This window comes from Pundamilia nyererei, unplaced genomic scaffold (genome assembly GCF_000239375.1).
Source record: "Pundamilia nyererei isolate P.nyererei 1_Seehausen unplaced genomic scaffold, PunNye1.0 scaffold00224, whole genome shotgun sequence".
Lineage (NCBI taxonomy): Eukaryota > Metazoa > Chordata > Actinopteri > Cichliformes > Cichlidae > Pundamilia > Pundamilia nyererei.
Genome location: NW_005187625.1, coordinates 362,087 through 369,127, shown reverse-complemented (window position 1 = coordinate 369,127; position 7,041 = coordinate 362,087).

Genomic DNA, 7,041 nt, shown 5'->3' with positions numbered 1-7,041 from the left:
CTGTTGCCATAACACGTGGTGATGCACTCCCTACAGATTGTTACATGGAGAAACCTTTTGAATACAAGCGCGCTCATGCACACAGGTGTTGACACGGGTGCTCACAGAAACAAACTATTTCTTTCTTGGCTGCTACCTCAAAGCACAGCGTGTGCTGTCATGCACTTGGTGCTGCTCAATAACATTCAATATTTAGTATTTACTGTTAGTTACACTTATCTAGGTTATTGCTGTAGTCTCCCTATTGTGTTGCTCTGTTTTTGCTTGTTTGTTTATTTTTTTCTTTCAACAGCAGATTTTTTTAATGTCTTCTCTCACTGTCCCTCTTCCCCTCTGTTTTTCTTTCCCTCCCTTTCTTTCTTTCTCCCTTTCCTATCCCCCAGTCATGTCTGTCCCATCTGTAATAACTTAAAGTAAAATGAAATAATAATAATAATAAACCAATAACAAAGGTAAATCAAGTGGACCAATACGGCAAAGCTAGAATGATCCACTTGGTACAATAAATCCGTGGGCATCTTTCTTAGCCTTTAGAAAATAATTCTGATTGCTAAAATACCAAAGAAGACATGCAAAAAAATAAAATAAATAAAATAAAATAAATAAATAAATAAATCAAATCCAATCAAAACACCCCAAATAAAAGTTAGTTCTTTTTTCAATATTTACATAAAAATAATGAAAAAGTAATACATTTATAAAAAAAAAAAACATGAGTAAAAATGTTGACTTTAATATCTGGCCCACTTAAAATGTTGAATTTAAATCTATTTCAACTGCTGTTTTGATTTATTGTGTTCTGTTAGGAGTGCCAGCCTGTTTCATGGTCATCACACTGGCGGTGAGCTACAGGGTGGACAATCCTCTGGGATACAGACAAGAGGAATTGTGGGTAATCATTGCTGTGATCAATTCTATTTATTATTTATCTATTTAATATGTGCTTTGATTACCAGTTCAGTCATTGCCTTGTCCAAATGTTTTTGACATTTCTATGAAATTTGCCACATCACAGTTTAATTTATAGAACAGTTTATTGTTGAGGTGTGATGTGGCGTTAGCATACCAGAGTACTAAAATTTTACATCTTCAGTTATAAAGTATTTGTAAAGTTTTGATCAACATAGACAAAAAGTATTTTTCTTAATGCTTCTTTTATCCTCTCATTGCAGTTGTTGGCTGGCAGCGTTGGATAAGAAGCAACAGTTCAACTTTGGGAAGCCAATGTTTTGGGCTTTCCTTCTTCCTATCGGTCTGATCCTGATTTACAATATCGTCCTGTTGGTTCTCACCTCCATGGCCACGTGCAAAGTTGATACCAGACTGACCAGGTAACATCTAACGCTGCTGTCGTCCTCTCACTGCTGACTTCAAGCTAATTACAAATGATTCCATGAAGAAAGAAAAAGTCAGAATATTAGTGGGCTTTTGAGTATAGACTCATGAAATACAAAATTTGCAAATACTTGGTTTTTTAAATTGTTTAAAAAAACATGACACAAAGTTTTTTTACTTTCATATTAAGTTGATATTTTCAATATTTTTTCAAAATAGTAACATTGAAGAAATACATGAATACACAATTTTAAGGAAAAGAAATGTTTTTAAATGTTTGTAAACAATACCACTATAATGTTCCATTTTTGTTTTCAGAAAATGTATATTAATGCATTAACTGCATCTTAATAGGCATGATGTAAAAACTTCCACAGATGAATCATTTCTGCCATGCTTCAATTTGGGTTTTAACTCTTTCTGTTTTTACAGCAGCTACAAGAAGTCGTCTTTAAGGAATAGGTTCCTCATCAGTTTGTCTCTGGCGGTGTTACTCGGTCTGTCCTGGACTCTGGGATATTTGACTCTCCTTAATTCAGGAAAAGCATACCAGTTCTTCAGCATTTTGTTCTGCATCTGTACGACCACACAGGTATGACTCCTTCCACCATATTTTAGAACTGAGGTTTCATGAGCTTCTCAGACTTCAGATAAACACATAAATTACAAAAAAAACAAAAAAACAAAACAAACGAGAGGTAATTGTTGAAAGTTTCTTTAAACTTGTTTCTTCCACAGGAAATTTTTTTTAGAAATATATTATATATAGTGCCAACTTGATCCCCTAAATAGCAATAGGTTGATGAACGGTCCTGACACATCAGAGTTTCTTTGAAGTTAGCAACTGACTGTGAGTTGCTGCAAATCTGGTCCCCATCTTCAAAGCAGCAATTTCAAAGGCAATGCAACTGCACACGGATTTACTGCACATGGAGGCAACCATTTTTGTTGCACTGGGATGTCCAACTGTTCTTCTTCTTTAGTGCTAATGTAACATTAGGCAATCTGAAGTTGATAAAATGTATTATAAGAAAAAGCTGGTTTTATTAAATGTAATATTCTGAAAACATCTTAATGTATTTTGTAAAAAAAAAAATAACAGTAGTTTTTTAAAAGTCAAAATACTCCAAAAAATAAAACAGATATATTTCAAAAATAAACTATGACAGAAGCAAAGTGGTTCAAGTTCTACAAGAAGTGTGTAACTTTTGTTTATTTTTATATTTATTCTTATCAAGTAAAAATGAAAAAGCTAAAAGAATTTAAGAATTCCACCATCCTCATCATCTTCACATTCTGTCTTTTAGGGTTTACAGATTTTCATTCTCTTCACAGCCCGAAAACGGGCTTTCAGAGCCACAATTTCACGGTCCATGCAGTACATTTCCTCAGTCAACATCCCGCTCAACAGCAGACAGTACAATCTGCAGAGAAAGTGGAAGAACTGCAATATGAACCAATCAAAGACCTACAAGGATCTGAGTGACATCGAAGTGACCACCAGCAAAACCCTGTAGGACCTGAGGAGGATTTTTTTTCATGCAACAGGACAGAGATCCTAAGTCCAGCAGAAAATCTACAACAGTAAATCAAGCTGTTGCAATGGTTCAAAGTCCAGACTTTAAGTCGGCCAAAATTCCTCAAAGGTGATGTCAAGAATAGACAGTTGTTACTAAAAAATAGTGATTTAATTTTGTTTTTTTATTGCAATTATCAATGTTTTATGATTTCATGATTTATAAAGTGACGTGGAAGATTCCCATAATCTTTCGTCTTTTAAAACAAAAACAATTAAATTAAATTACTTTTACTGACTTTTACTTTCACTTGTGGAAACAAAGTGAAACCACTAACCTAATTTTTCAGTGTTCAAAGCTTAACGCAGAAAATGCAATTGAATCATTATTTTTGCTTTATTTTTAAACATTGTTCATCTGTGTACATCTGCATCAGTTTAACAGCTTGATGTTTGCTATCAGTAGCTGATACTGTAACACATTCATTGGATATTTAAACCTGTGTATGTGTCTGCCGTCACTGATCCACTAGAGGGCACCCAACTTCCACACAGTTTGCTCTCAAACAGACAGCAGTAGGGAACCATTTCACATTCCTTATTACTGTTAATTTCCCCCATTTTTTTGTATATGCTTGATCTTTGCTTTGGTTGCGTCATCTCTTACTGTTTGTTTCAGTGTGTTCTGCATTATTTTAATTTGTGTGAAGTTTTATGTCTAAATCAGCATCAGCAATTCCAACATTTCTATTCAGCTAAATAAAAATGGAAGATTAAGAACTAAAACATATGCAAAGTCCATGTCCAATCTGTGTTTCTGAAACAAGAGCCTTTCTGTTTGAAAAGGCTGATGAGGGTCTTTAATGGCTTTAACAACCACATGTCCATGTTTTAGTATCAGTCATTAGTGTTCTCCTGCCTAAACTTACAGTGTGGACCCTCAGTCTGAGGAAAGCTGCAACTCAGTGCTGAAAGTTCAGGAGGCTGAATCCTGATGCAAACCTTATGTTAAGATACAGCTTTAATATTTACAACGATTGAAAAAATGTGTGGAGATGAGCACAAAAATGGTGGAATAGTACTGTGAATAGTAGATGAATAATACTCCATAAATTCAGATGCAGTTATGAAAACTGTTTCCAGGGCTGAAGATTATAAAACATCCAACATGTGGGGAAACAACAGGTTTCCAGGAAGAAGCAGCAGCTGTTCATCCATCAGAGTGGCTGCAGCTGATCCAGAGTCACCTCTGATAAATCATTTTGGGAGGAATTAAAGAGTCCTTCAAATTAAATTAAAAAGGCTCTGTGGTGTCATAATGAAGGCAAAAAGAGTAAGGGTTCCTATTATTTCTTCTTGAAAAGTCACCAATTGATTCCTCATAATTCAACTTCTGCAAAATTCACATTTCCTTAGCTTTCCACAAAACGCATTAAAAACCACTTAACAGTTCCCAGATTCATGAAGAAGTAGAGGAAACTTAAAACAAGCCAAAGAGATTTAACAAAATAAGAAAGGTGTCTTTGCAAAGTTGTCAACAGACATTTGATAAAAGAATTAGTACCATCTGAAGAACCGAAACAAAGTTTTCCAACTAAACAATCATAATTTCTTTCTTACCATGTGAAAAGACTCATGAGTCTACAAGTCCAGTTGTAATCTGGAGCATTTTAATTTTAATTTCATTCACTGTTTTGGTTGAGTTGAGGAAAATATCTTCACCCATTTAAAAAACTGGCCTCTTCACAAGATTAAATATCTCAGACAGCTCAGTTTTTAACTCTTTGCTGTACAAAAATGAAATTTGATGACCTCCCCTTAATGACTCCTCAGTATATATCAGTAAAGATTTTGTTTGATTACCATTACAATTGGTTCTGGGCTTTTCCAAGGGTAGCCCTAGCAAGCTGCATAAGCAAAGATCACCCTCACCAACTTCTCATTTTGTTCTTGAAGAAGGGCTGAAATAAGGTAGAAATGACTCGGTTAAGAAAAGCTAAACGAGTAGCGAAAGCTTTACAGTTATCAGAGTTATGCATCACAGAGGTCATGACAAAAGGGTACATTTTACATTACCTCCTGAGCTCCAGGCAACCAAAGTAGCTTATCTACTAATTATCTACTAATTGTAGGCAAGTTGCTCTCTGATGCATCCACTGGAGTGTGAATATTAGATAGAAAGCACTAAGTAGAAAAAGAATCCAATCCAATCCAACTTTATTTATATAGCACTTTTAAAAACAACAAGTTGACCAAAGTGCTTTCCAATAATAAAACAGAGATAGCAGTTAAAAACCATACTTTAAGCATACAATGAAATCAATAAACAAAATAAATATATAATTAAAAAAGATAAAAATAAATCAGTGTATATAATAAATATCACAACATGAGTAGAATAAACAATAAGATATGCAATGAATAAGATTAACAAGGTAGAAAGATTAAGAATGATCAACAGCTGACTAAAAACTGACTACAAACTGACTCTGATAATACTCCTAGAGAGCCTTTGAAAAAAGGTGTGTCTTTAAAAGTGATTTAAACATTTCAAGTCTTGGGGCCAGCCTGATATGGAGGGGCAGTTCGTTCCATAGTTTGGGGGCCACAACAGCGAAAGCTCGGTCCCCTCGGTGTTTCAGTCTCGACATGGGGACAGTAAGGAGTGACTGGTCAGATGATCTGAGAGATCTTTGTGGAGTGTATTGGTGTAAAAGGTCTGACAGGTAAGACGGAGCCAGGCCATTTAAGACTTTAAAAGCAAGCAATAAAATTTTAAAATGAATTCTAAAATGGACAGGCAACCAGTGTAAGGAGGCAAGAACAGGGGTAATGTGCTCATGTTTGCGTGTCCCTGTCAACAGGTGAGCAGCAGCATTCTGGACCATTTGCAAGCGCGATAGTGAAGCCTGATCAATACCAATATAAAGTCCATTACAATAATCAAGGCGAGTGGTCACAAATGCGTGCAAAACTCTCTCCAAGTCACAAAAAGAAATAAAAGGTTTAGAATAGGTAAAGGTTCTTGTATCAATGAATGAATGTAGCATGTTCCATAAAGCACAGCATATACAATCCCAAGCACTGAGTGCTCAAGCAGAAAACAATATAGAAAAACAAGTCCATTCACCACACAATTTCTCAGACAACCACTAGGGGTGACACTCAAAATGTGACTATAGATTGCAAGATTATGCAAAACACTTGTTTATCTTTGTTTGTTTTTTTTTTGTTTTTTTAGAGAGGGCATTGTTGAAGAGCAGGGCTACAACAAGAAGGGAGTGTTAGTCAGTTTTAGAAGAATCATATGTCAAGTATCTGGCTGGTCATTCTCATTGTTGATGGGTAACTGGTTGTTTGCAGTGTGGTTGCTTTGACCATGGTGATTTTTGTCATGCATATGTCCAGAAAAAAAAGAGAACATGTTAGGCTGTGGATATGCTGCATTAAAAGCAGAATTTGCTACTAATATAATCCTGCTTGATACCACAAAAACAAGAATGTAGCCCAGATCTCAATGAGTTGGACAGAATGACCTACTGCCTGTTAGGTAGATAGGTAGAAATATAGAAACCCATCAATCTGGTGACCTAACCAGCAATAACAAAGTTTTTGGGAGCCAATATCTAAATCAAAATGTCTTATTAAAGTTACTGGTTATTATTTGTCTTTTTTAATGTTGCCAAAATCTAGCAAACATGTTGCTGTTTTTCGTCTCCGCATAATTTTTTTGGTCCCACAATCCTGGATGAACGTGATTGGTTAATGAATTTCTGACCATAACAAAACAGCCTACAGAGTCATATAAAGGTGGCTTTTTACAGAGGACATGCTGTTCTAGCTTTTGGTTTAATGACCGTATGTATTTCCTTCTATTTACCTGCTTTATAATGACTTCTGTTTGCATTTCTTAATCAGTGCTGAGCTGCAGTACCCAAACAGGCTTGAGAGAACAACAAGAACCCTAACATGCTGCTGCAAGTCAGTCAGCATTACACCATACACAAGTGACAATGAAGGGTCTTTGAAGGACATCACTTTTCTATTGAGTGGATATTCATCACAATGTGATGTAAAAAAGATGGACTAATGTTCCATTTGGAACCACATGAGTACAAATGTTTCCTGTTTAACCAGGACAGCAGAAACAATAGTGTTTTATCATCCTTTCCCCCTTATTGTAGAATCTG